Source organism: Melanerpes formicivorus, unplaced genomic scaffold, assembly GCF_026170545.1.
Source record: "Melanerpes formicivorus ecotype bairdi unplaced genomic scaffold, bMelFor1.0.p_v2 SCAF_113, whole genome shotgun sequence".
In the NCBI taxonomy this organism is placed as follows: domain Eukaryota; kingdom Metazoa; phylum Chordata; class Aves; order Piciformes; family Picidae; genus Melanerpes; species Melanerpes formicivorus.
The window spans coordinates 1,535,902-1,548,845 of NW_027142465.1; positions in this window are offsets into that span (position 1 = coordinate 1,535,902).

Consider the following 12,944-nt stretch of genomic DNA (forward strand, 5'->3'; position numbering starts at 1 on the left):
ATAATAGCACGGGACAGGCCATAGTAGAATGAGCAAATCAAACTCTGAAAACTACATTGGAGGTATTAGCAAAAGCAGAAGGTTTTGTCAACATCATTCCCCCAGGAGACCAAGCACGCCTCCTGGCGACTGCTTTGCTAGCACTGAATCAATTTCCTAGGGGGGAGGAGGTGAATAGCCCCGCTCAAAAACATTGGGCCACTCAAGCACTAGAGGAAGGCCCATTGGTCATAGTTAGAAATGAGCTGGGAGAATGGGAACAGGGGTGGAAATTAGTTCTGACAGGCCGAGGGTATGCCGCAGTTAAAAAAGATGGTAGAGTTCAATGGTGTCCACTTAAGTCTATTAAACCAGGTCTTCAGAATAAAACTAATGAAAGTGTGAGTTTCTTTTCACAGGACCAGATCATTGGACACCCTTGTGACCCATATACCCCAGTGGCAAGAGACGATGACGAGCTGGCAAGTGTCCTGTCCAAGCCTGGGAGTTCCGCACTGGCAGAATCCAGAGAACGGCAAAATAGCCTCCGCAGAGGGGGGCTGTGATGCCTTGAGCCGTCTAAAGAATGTTTAGCTAGTGTTATTCTTAGTTATCCTTAGTCATTGTGCCTTACATTTTTTATTCAAGTTTATGATGTATACTTTTAAAATTGTTCTATTTTTTAGGATTCTTATATTTTAGCTAATTTGGTTACGCATAGGGAGGGGGGAATTGTAGGCAGTTAGGACCCAGCTTTCGGAAGATCTCGCGTTGTACGGGAAGATAGGGCCCCTCTCCTGATAGCCAATAGTGTTTAGTTTACGGAAGTGACGTAAATTTTAGTTATATAGTGTAGTGTTGTTCACTAATAAAGGCCATTTGCTATCCACCACATTGGTGTCTGCGAGCTGATGGACCGAGCGGCCTGGGGTTGGCCGCCGTGCCGTTCCTGAACCAGGTCGCCACGCCTACGACAGGCAACACTTTCATTGTTGTTTGTTTGTAAATTGTTTTTCTATTTAAACTTTCCATCACTTTTGCAATCCCTTTGTCTGAGTCGTTGTTTCTGCCCTGTGGTAGGGAGGGGGTTTGCCCCAACCCATTACATTTTGGCGCACCAACGTGGGGATGGCTGCTGTGCCCACTCTGCAGATCGATTGCAAACAATGGAGAGTTTAAATTTAGTTCTGGGCATCGGTTTGGGTTTGCAAGTTGGGGCTCAAGTTTTCTTGTTGGGGCGACTGTGTGAACTCTCCTGTGGACTGCAGAAGGCCTCCTGGTGCGTGGCTGATGGCACGGACGTCCCTCCTGTTGCTTGGGAACAGCGAGGGGTGGCTCTTTCTGTGACTTTCTGCCCAGGGTGGCTTAAGAATGGTTGGGTAGCCTAAGAAGGCGAGACCTGCCTTCTTCTCCTTGTTCTCTGCGGAGTAACAAGCGGCAGGGAGTGGAGCAGAGGAGGGGGGCAGCGGCAAGCAGAGTGGGGTTGGCCCGTGGCCGCTGCGGGGGACAGCCACCCATGGTGAGCGGGCAAGCGATGGCTTCTGAAATCCGAGGGCGAGCAGGGACGTCAGCTGGAAAGCTGATCTCAATGGCCCTGAGAACGTGCTTGTGGCTTTGGCTGAAGCAACTGTTTGGACGCCCAAAGTGGTGGAGGTGACTTGGACTCTGCATCGCAGCGACAGAGACGGTGGGGGCCGGGCCGGGCTGTGTTCAAGCGGCGGCAGCGGCAGCTGTAAATCTTTCCCTGGTGTTTTCAGACATGCTCCGAGAATGGCGCCAAGCACCTGGCTCTGCCTCCTCTCTTCTCAGAGAGTTGTGCTGCAGCCGCCCCCTCTGCCAGGGGAGAGCTGTGAATCGGATGCGGTGATGCCTCGGTACACGAAGCCTCAGTGGGGGGGGTAATGTGCCTCTGTTGTGCCTGCGATGCGCCTGCGATGTGCCTGCGATGTGCCTGTGATGTGCCTGCGATGTGCCTGTGATGTGCCACTGATGTGCATGCGATGTGCCTGCGATGTACTTGTGATGTGCCTGCCTTGTGCTTGTGATGTGGCTGCGATGTGGCTGCGATGTGCCTGTGATGTGCCTGCGATGTGCCTCTGATGTTCCTCTGATGTGCCTCTGATGTGTCTGTGATGTGGCTGCCATGTGCCTGTGATGTGCCTGTGCTGTGATGTGCTTGTGATGTGCCTGCCATGTGCCTGTGATGTGCCTGCGATGTGCCTCTGATTTGCCTCTGATGTGCCTCTGATGTGCCTCAATTTTTACTAGAAGGGCAGAATGTCTTCCTGACAGCTGGCCTGCAGAGCTAGCAGAAGGAGCCAGGGAGCTGCACAGTTTCCCTATGTTCCATGAGGCGGTGGTTGGAACTCTCCTTAGCAGCTTGGATCCCCACAAGTCCATGGCACCAGAAGGGATTCATCCTAGGGTGCTGAGAGAGCTGGCAGATGAGCTGGCCAAGCCACTCTCCATAATTTTCCAGCAGTCCTGGCTCACTGGCGAGGTCCCAGAGGACTGGAAGCTGGCCAACGTGGTGCCCATCCATAAGAAGGGCCAGTTGGATGAGCCAGGGAATTACCGGCCTGTCAGCCTGACCTCAGTGCCAGGCAAGATCATGGAACAGGTCATCCTGAGTTCAATAACACAACACTTACAGGATGGCCAAGGGATCAGGCCAAGCCAGCATGGATTTAGGAAGGGCAGGTCCTGCCTGACCAACCTGATCTCCTTCTATGATCAGGTGACCCGCCTGGTGGATGTGGGGAGGCCTGTTGATGTAGTCTACCTGGACCTCAGCAAGGCCTTTGACACCGTCCCCCATAGCAAACTGCTGGCCAAGCTGTCAGCCCATGGCTTGGACGGGAACACACTGCGATGGGTTAGGAACTGGCTGGAGGGTCGAGCCCAGAGAGTGGTGGTGAATGGTGCCACAGCCAGCTGTCAGCCAGGCACCAGTGGTGTGCCCCAGGGGTCAGTGCTGGGCCCTGTGCTCTTTAACATCTTTATTGATGATCTGGATGAGGGCATTGAGTCCATCATCAGTAAATTTGCTGACGACACCAAGCTGGGGGCAAGAGTTGATCTGCTGGAGGGTAGAGAGGCTCTGCAGAGAGACCTTGACAGGCTGGACAGATGGGCAGAATCCAACGGCATGAGATTTAACACATCCAAATGCCGGGTTCTGCACATTGGCCACAACAACCCCATGCAGTGCTACAGGCTGGGGTCAGAGTGGCTAGAGAGCAGCCAGGCAGAGAGGGACCTGGGGGTGCTGGTTGATGGTAGGCTTAACATGAGCCTGCAGTGTGCCCAGGCAGCCAAGAGGGCCAATGGCATCCTGGCCTGCACCAAGAACAGTGTGGCCAGCAGGAGCAGGGAGGTCATTCTGCCCCTGTACACTGCACTGGTTAGGCCACACCTCGAGTACTGTGTCCAGTTCTGGGCCCCTCAGTTTAGGAAGGATGTTGACTTGCTGGAACGAGTCCAGAGAAGAGCAACAAAGTTGGTGAGGGGTTTGGAACACAAGCCCTATGCGGAGAGGCTGAGGGAGCTGGGGCTGCTTAGCCTGGAGAAGAGGAGACTCAGGGGTGACCTTATCACTCTCTACAACTACCTGAAGGGAGGTTGTAGACAGGCTGATGATGGTCTCTTCTCCCAGGCACCCAGTACCAGAACAAGAGGACACAGTCTCAGGCTGTGCCAGGGGAGGTTCAGGTTGGATGTTAGGAAGAAGTTCTATACAGAAAGAGTGATTGCGCTATGGAATGGGTTGCCCGGGGAGGTGGTGGAGTCGCCGTCATTGAAGGTGTTCAGAAGGAGACTTGATGGAGTGCTTGGTGCCATGGGTTAGCTGTTTGGGTGGGTTGGATTGGTTGATGGGTTGGACACGATGATCTTGAAGGTCTCTTCCAACCTGGTTTGGTTTATTCTAATGTGCCTCTGATGTGCCTGCGATGTGCCTGCAACGTGCCTTGCTTGTGATGTGGCTGCGATGTGGCTGCGATGTGCCTGCGATGTGCCTGTGATGTTCCTGCGTTGTGCCTGTGATGTTCCTGTGATGTGCCTGCCATGTGCCTATGATGTGGCTGCCATGTGCCTGTGATGTGCCTGCGATGTTCCTGCGATGTGCCTGTGATGTGCTTGTGATGTGCCTGCGATGTGCTTCTGATGTGCCTGCGATGTGCCTCCGATGTGCCTCTGATGTGCCTCTGATGTGCCCCTGATGTGCCTCTGATGTGCCTGTGATGTGCCTGCGATGTGCCTCTGATGTGCCTCTGATGTGCCTGTGATGTGCCTGCGATGTGCCTCTGATGTGCCTCTGATGTGCCTGCGATGTGCCTGCGATGCGACTGCGATGTGCCTGCCATGTGCCTGTGATGTTCCTGCGATGTTCCTGCGATGTGCCTGCGATGTGCCTCTGATGTGCCTCTGATGTGCCTCTGATGTGCCTCTCATGTGCCTGCCATGTGCCTGTGATGTGCCTGTGATGTGGCTGCGATGTGCCTGCGATGTGCTTGTGATGTGCCTGCCTTGTGCTTGTGATGTGGCTGCGATATGGCTGCGATGTGCTTGCGATGTGCCTGTGATGTGCCTGCGATGTGCCTGTTATGTGCCTGTGATGTGCCTGCGATGTGCCTGTGATGTGCTTGTGATGCGGCTGTGATGTGCCTGTGATGTGCCTGCGATGTGCCTGTGATGTGCCTGCGATGTGCCTGCGATGTGCCTGTTATGTGCCTGTGATGTGTCTGCGATGTGCCTGTGATGTGCTTGTGATGCGGCTGTGATGTGCCTGTGATGTGCCTGTGGTGTGCTTGTGATGTGGCTGCGATGTGGCTGCGATGTGGCTGCGATGTGCCTCTGATGTGCCTGCGATGCACCTGCGATGTGCCTCTGATGTGCCTGCGATGTGCCTGCGATGTGCCTCTGATGTGCCTGCGATGCGCCTGCGATGTGCCTGCAATGTGCTTGTGATGTGCCCGCGATGTGCCTCTGATGTGCTTGTGATGTGCCTGCGATGTGCCTGTGATGTGCCTGTGATGTGCCTGCGATGCGGCTGTGATGTGGCTGTGATGTGCCTGCTATGTGCCTGTTATGTGCCTGCTATGTGCTTTTGGTGTGGCTGCGATGTGGCTGCGATGTGCCTGTTATGTGCCTGCGATGCGGCTGTGATGTGCCTGTGATGTGCTTGCAATGTGCTTGTGATGTGCCTCTCATGTGCCTGTGATGTGCCTGCGATGCGCCTGCGATGTGCCTGCCATGTGCCTGTGATGTACCTGTGATGTGCCTACGATGTGCTTATGATGTGCCTGCGATGTGCCTGCGATGCGCCTGCGATGTGCCTGCGATGTGCCTGTGATGTGCCTGTGATGTGCTTGTGATGTGGCTGCGATGTGCCTGTGATGTACCTGTGATGTGCCTACCTTGTGCTTGTGATGTGGCTGCGATATGGCTGCGATGTGCCTGTGATGTGCCTGCGATGTGCCTCTGATGTTCCTCCGATGTGCCTGTGATGTGCCTGTGATGTGCTTCGATGTGCCTGTTATGTGCCTGTGATGTGCCTGCGATGTGCCTGTGATGTGCTGGTGATGCGGCTGTGATGTGCCTGTGATGTGCCTGTGATGTGCTTGTGATGTGGCTGCGATGTGGCTGCGATGTGGCTGCGATGTGCCTCTGATGTGCCTGCGATGCGCCTGCGATGTGCCTCTGATGTGCCTGCGATGTGCCTCTGATGTGCCTGCGATGCGCCTGCGATGTGCCTGCGATGTGCTTGTGATGTGCCTGCGATGTGGCTGCGATGTGCCTGCGATGCGGCTGTGATGTGCCTGTGATGTGCCTACGATGTGCCTGTTATGTGCCTGCTATGTGCTTTTGGTGTGGCTGCGATGTGGCTGCGATGTGCCTGTTATGTGCCTGCGATGCGGCTGTGATGTGCCTGTGATGTGCTTGCAATGTGCTTGTGATGTGCCTCTCATGTGCCTGTGATGTGCCTGCGATGCGCCTGCGATGTGCCTGCCATGTGCCTGTGATGTACCTGTGATGTGCCTGCGATGTGCCTGCGATGTGCCTGCGATGTGCTTGTGATGTGGCTGCGATGTGCCTGCGATGCGCCTGCGATGTGCCTGCGATGTGCCTGTGATGTGCTTGTGATGTGGCTGCGATGTGCTTGTGATGTGCCTGCGATGTGCTTGTGATGTGGCTGCGATGTGGATGCGATGTGCCTGTGATGTGCTTGCGATGTGCTTGTGATGTGCCTCTCATGTGCCTGTGATGTGCCTGCGATGCGCCTGCGATGTGCCTGCCATGTGCCTGTGATGTACCTGTGATGTGCCTGCGAAGTGGTTGTGATGTGGCTGCGATGTGCCTGCGATGCGCCTGCGATGCGCCTGCGATGTGCCTGTGATGTGCCTGTGATGTGCCTGCGATGTGCCTGCAATGTGCCTGCGATGTGCCTGCAATGTGCCTGCGATGTGCCTCTGATGTGCCTCTGATGTGCCTGCGATGTTCCTGCTATGTGCCTGTGATGTGCCTGCGATGTGCCTGTGATGTGCCTGTGATATGCCTGCGATGTGCCTGCCTTGTTCTTGTGATGTAGCTGTGATGTGCCTGCGATGTGGCTGCGATGTGCCTGCCATGTGCCTCTGATGTGCCTGTGATGTGCCTGCGATGTTCCTGTGATGTGCTTGTGATGCGGCTGCGATGTGCCTGCGATGCGCCTGCGATGTGCCTGTGATGTGCCACTGATGTGCCTGCGATGTGCCTGCCATGTGCCTGCCATGTGCCTGTGATGTGGTTGTGATGTGCCTGTGATGTGCCTCTGATGTGCCTGTGATGTGCTTGTGATGTGGCTGCCATGTGCCTGTGATGTGCCTGTGATGTGCTTGTGATGTGCCTGCGATGTGCCTGCGATGTGCCTGCGATGTGCCTGCGATGTGCCTGTGATGTGCCTCTGATGTGCCTGTGATGTGCCTGCGATGTGCCTGTGATGTGCCTGTGATGTGCTTGCAATGTGCTTGTGATGTGCCTCTCATGAGCCTGTGATGTGCCTGCGATGCGCCTGCGATGTGCCTGCGATGTGCCTGCCATGTGCCTGTGATGCACCTGTGATGTGCCTGTGATGTGCTTGTGATGTGCCTGCGATGTGCTTGTGATGTGGCTGCGATGTGCCTGCGATGCGCCTGCGATGTGCCTGCGATGTGCCTGTGATGTGCTTGTGATGTGGCTGCGATGTGCCTGTGATGAACCTGTGATGTGCCTGTGATATGCTTGTGATGTGCCTGCGATGTGCTTGTGATGTGGCTGCGATGTGCCTGTGATGTGCCTGCGATGTGCTTGTGATGTGCCTGCGATGTGCTTGTGATGTGGCTGCGATGTGCCTGCGATGCGCCTGCGATGCACCTGCGATGTGCCTGCGATGTGCTTGTGATGTGCCTGTGATGAGCCTGCGATGCGCCTGCGATGTGCCTCTGATGTGCCTGTGATGTGCCTGTGATGTGCCTGCGATGTGCCTGCAATGTGCCTGCAATGGGCCTGTGATGTGCCTGCGATGTGCCTGCGATGTGCCTGCAATGTGCCTGCGATGTGCCTCTGATGTGCCTCTGATGTGCCTGTGATGTGCCTGCGATGTTCCTGCTATGTGCCTGTGATGTGCCTGCGATGTGCCTGTGATGTGCCTGTGATATGCCTGCGATGTGCCTGCCTTGTTCTTGTGATGTAGCTGCGATGTGCCTGCGATGTGGCTGCGATGTGCCTGCCATGTGCCTCTGATGTGCCTGTGATGTGCCTGCGATGCGCCTGCGATGTGCTTGTGATGTGCCTGCGATGTTCCTGTGATGTGCTTGTGATGTGGCTGCGATGTGCCTGCGATGCGCCTGCAATGTGCCTGCGATGTGCCTCTGATGTCCCTGCCATGTGCCTGTGATGTGGTTGTGATGTGCCTGTGATGTGCCTCTGATGTGCCTGTGATGTGCCTGTGATGTGCCTGTGATGTGCCTCTGATGTGCCTGTGATGTGCCTGTGATGTGCCTCTGATGTGCCTGCCATGTGCCTGTGATGTGGTTGTGATGTGCCTGTGATGTGCCTGTGATGTGGTTGTGATGTGCCTGTGATGTGCCTCTGATGTGCCTCTGATGTGCCTGTGATGTGCCTCTGATGTGCCTGTGATGTGCCTGCGATGCGCCTGCGATGTGCCTGCCATGTGCCTGTGATGTACCTGTGATGTGCCTGCGATGTGCCTGTGATGTGCTTGTGATGTGGCTGCGATGTGCCTGTGATGAACCTGTGATGTGCCTGCGATGTGCTTGTGATGTGCCTGTGATGTGCTTGTGATGTGGCTGCGATGTGGATGCGATGTGCCTGTGATGTGCCTGCGATGTGCTTGTGATGTGCCTGCGATGTGCTTGTGATGTGGCTGCGATGTGCCTGCGATGCACCTGCGATGTGCCTGCGATGTGCCTGTGATGTGCCTGTGATGTGCCTGCGATGTGCCTGCAATGTGCCTGCAATGGGCCTGTGATGTGCCTGCAATGTGCCTGCGATGTGCCTCTGATGTGCCTCTGATGTGCCTGCGATGTGCCTGCGCTGTTCCTGCTATGTGCCTGTGATGTGCCTGCGATGTGCCTGTGATGTGCCTGTGATATGCCTGCGATGTGCCTGCCTTGTTCTTGTGATGTAGCTGCGATGTGCCTGCGATGTGGCTGCGATGTGCCTGCCATGTGCCTCTGATGTGCCTGTGATGTGCCTGCGATGTGCCTGCGATGTGCTTGTGATGTGCCTGCGATGTTCCTGTGATGTGCTTGTGATGTGGCTGCGATGTGCCTGCGATGCGCCTGCGATGTGCCTGCGATGTGCCTCTGATGTGCCTGCCATGTGCCTGTGATGTGGTTGTGATGTGCCTGTGATGTGCCTCTGATGTGCCTGTGATGTGCCTGTGATGTGGCTGCCATGTGCCTGTGATGTGCCTGTGATGTGCTTGTGATGTGCCTGCGATGTGCCTGTGATGTGCCTCTGATGTGCCTGTGATGTGCCTGCGATGTGCCTGCGATGTGCCTGTGATGTGCCTGTGATGTGCCTCTGATGTGCCTGTGATGTGCCTGTGATGTGCCTCTGATGTACCTGCGATGTTCCTCGGATGTGCTTGTGATGTGGCTGCGATGTGCCTGCGATGCGCCTGCGATGTGCCTGTGATGTGCCTGCGATGTGCCTGTGATGTGCCTGTGGTGTGCCTCTGATGTGCCTGTGATGTGCCTGCGATATGCCTGCGATGTGCCTGCCTTGTGCTTGTGATGTGGCTGCGATGTGGCTGCGATGTGCCTGTGATGTGCCTGCGATGTGCCTGCCATATGCCTGCCATGCGCCTATGATGTGGCTGCGATGTGGCTGCGATGTTCCTGTGATGTGCCTCTGATGTGCCTGTGATGTGCCTGCGATGTGCCTGTGTGTGCCTGCCTTGTGCTTGTTATGTGGTTGCGATGTGGCTGCGATGTGCCTGTGATGTCCCTGCGATGCGCCTGCGATGCGCCTGCGATGTGCCTGTGATGTGCCTGCGATATGCCTGTGATGTGCCTGCGATATGCCTGTGATGTGCCTCTTATGTGCCTGCGATGTGCCTGCGATGTGCCTGCGATGTGCCTGTGATTTGCCTGCCTTGTGCTTGTGATGTGCTTGCGATGTGCCTGCGATGTGCCTGTGATGTGCCTGTGATTTGCCTCTGATTTGCCTGTGATGTGCCTGCGATGTGCTTGTGATGTGCCTGCCATGTGCCTATGATGTGGCTGCCATGTGCCTCTGATGTGCCTGCGATGTGCCTCTGATGTGCCTGCGATGTGCCTGCGATGTGCCTGCGATATGCCTGTGATGTGCCTGCAATGTGCCTGCGATGTTCCTGCGATGTGCCTGCGATGTGCCTCTGATGTGCCTGCAATGTGCCTCTGATGTGCCTGCGATGTTCCTGCGATGTGCCTGTGATGTGCCTGTGATGTGCCTCTGATGTGCCTGTGATGTGCCTGTGATGTGGCTGCGATGTGCCTGCAATGTGCCTGCGATGTGCCTGTGATGTGCCTCTGATGTGTCTGTGATGTGCCTCTGATGTGCCTGTGATGTGCCTGCGATGTGCTTGTGATGTGCCTGTGATGTGCCTCTGATGTGCCTGCGATGTTCCTCGGATGTGCTTGTGATGTGGCTGCGATGTGCCTGCGATGCGCCTGCGATGTGCCTGTGATGTGCCTGCGATGTGCCTGTGATGTGCCTGTGGTGTGCCTCTGATGTGCCTGTGATGTGCCTGCGATATGCCTGCGATGTGCCTGCCTTGTGCTTGTGATGTGGCTGCGATGTGGCTGCGATGTGCCTGTGATGTGCCTGCGATGTGCCTGAAATATGCCTGCCATGCGCCTATGATGTGGCTGCGATGTGGCTGCGATGTGCCTGTGATGTGCCTCTGATGTGCCTGCGATGTGCCTGCAATGTGCCTGCAATGTGCCTGCGATGTGCCTGCAATGTGCCTGCGATGTACCTGCAATGTGCCTGCGATGTGCCTGCAATGTGCCTGCGATGTGCCTCTGATGTGCCTCTGATGTGCCTGCGATGTGCCTGCGATGTTCCTGCGATGTGCCTGCGATGTGCCTCTGATGTGCCTGTGATGTGCCTGCGATGTGCCTCTGATGTGCCTGCAATGTCCCTGCGATGAGCCTGTGATGTGCCTCTGATGTGCCTGCGATGTTCCTGCGATGTGCCTGCGATGTGCCTCTGATGTGCCTGTGATGTGCCTGCGATGTGCCTCTGATGTGCCTGCAATGTCCCTGCGGTGGGCCTGTGATGTGCCTCTGATGTGCCTGCGATGTTCCTGCGATGTGCCTGCGATGTGCCTGTGATGTGCCTGTGATGTGCCTGTGATGTGCCTGCGATGTGCATTTGTGTAGCTTTGGACCGCGACTGGAAGCAGTCGGCTGAGGCTCTCTGGAGGGATGGAGAAAAGTGGTCGTTGCTCCGACCGACTTGCCCCAGGGGTGGAAAAAAGCCACTGAGGAACTGTAAAAGCAAACAAAGGCTCGGCTGAGAAGTTGTGAGGTAATGCCAGGTGACCAGGATGTCCCAATGATCCACAAGCAATTCACACTGCAGGCGAATGACTCTGGGTCGCTGGGAGGTTCCATCATATGAGGAAGAAGAACTGGATTGGACTGATACTTGAGCCTGAATGAGAGACTGTGTGGAAGGATGCCCAGATGAAGACCTGGACTGTTGCTAGACATGTCATGAGTACAGTTCTCATTTGATGATATGTTTTGGGTGCAGGGATTATGGTATGGAATAAGGGGTGCCGTGTGGTGGTTTAGGCTGGGGGCTGGCCCGGATGCCACTGCATAGACCACACCTGGGAGGTCTCAAGGGGTGGGCCCAGCCCAGGGGGTGGTCACAGGAGACCAGGTATTGCATTCCCATAATGCCCTGCTCCCCTATAAAATGCCCATGCGGGGTCTTCACTTCCTCTTTCGTCCCCAGCTGCAGCCTAGGTAAAATGGCTGAGCTGCTTCCCTTGGGCCTGCCCAGGCCCAAGGCTGGGTTGGGGGGGGAGGAAAGAGCCCTGGGGGGGGGGGGTTTGGGTGTACTCCCAGGGTGTGTTCTGGGATCTCTCTTTGTCACGGTGCTTGTGGTGCTCTGTAAAGCTTTCATTGCTGTTTGTTTTGTTTTTAAATTGTTTTTCTATTTAAACTTTCCATCACTTTTGCAATCCTTTTGTCTGAGTCGTTGTTTTCTGCCCGTGGTGGGGAGGGGGTTTGCCCCAACCCATTACACAGCCTCAGCTCCCCACTCCCTCCCCACAGGGCTGGAGGTGAGAGGCACCAAGAGCTTCAAAGTGCAGCCCCTGGCACTTGGACTTGTCTCCTGGGAGCCTTCTCTTCTCCAGACTGAACAGCCCCAACTATTCAAGTTCTGAGCAGAGAAAGGGTCAGGAGGCTAACAAAACTTCCCAGGCTCCAAAGATTTGGCCAACAGTGAGATGAGTCCTTGCAAAGTGGAGCTGTGGTTTCACCCAGGCTGCTTGTGTGGCTTCACCCTTGGAGCTAATCCCTCAGCCACCACCTTGCTCATGCCAGAATTCACCTCCATAGGCTTGGTTTTGGAAAAGGAGAAGGCCATGTGCTGGCCCCTGGCCCCAGGGTGGTCCTGCATTGGTGAAGGACCTCTGCTGAAGTCTCTGCAGCCAGCTGCAGCCCGGCTCTAGCTCCAAACCAGGCCACAGAGGCTTCGGTGTGCTGCTGGGAGATGCAAGCTCTGCTGGCTGCTGTTGGCTGCAGAGGCAAAGCCTGCAGGGGCATTTTCTGCACACTGGGGGGCAAGGTGGCAGCAGTTGACCTGTGCTCTGTGTCCCTGCACCAGCCTCAGCTCCCCACTCCCTCCACCAGCACGGCTGGAGGTGAGCGGCACCAAGAGCTTCAAGATTGTCCCCGAAAGCCTCTCCGTCACCTTCCAAGACACTGATGGTTTCTACAGGACTGGCATCCCCTACACTGGCATGGTAATGGGGGAGGTCCCTGCACCCCACAGGGCTCCTCTGCACCCTGCTGCAGCCAGCCATGCCCCTGCTGCCCCCCAGCCCCGTGCAGAGCAGCCCACCCCGGGGCTCCTCCCCTGCCCTCCTGCTGCAGATGCTGCTGAAGGGAGCTGCCGGCGCCGCGCTGCCGCAGAAGCAGCTCCTGCTCATCGTGAGGCACCAAGGAGGAGAGGTGAGGCAGACCCTCCTGACTGACTCCTCAGGGACAGCCTCCTTCGAGCTGGACACCTCTGGTTGGACTGGCAGAGCTGGTGGCCAGGCTGAGAGAGTTGGCCTTGGGCAGCCTGCAGAAGAGAAGGCTCCAGGGAGAGCTTCTGGTGGCCTTGCAGTGCTTCAAGGGCCCAGCAGAGAGCTGGGGACAGAGCTTTGAGCAGGGCCTGATGGGAAAGGACAAGGGGGGAGGGTGGGAAAGGACAAG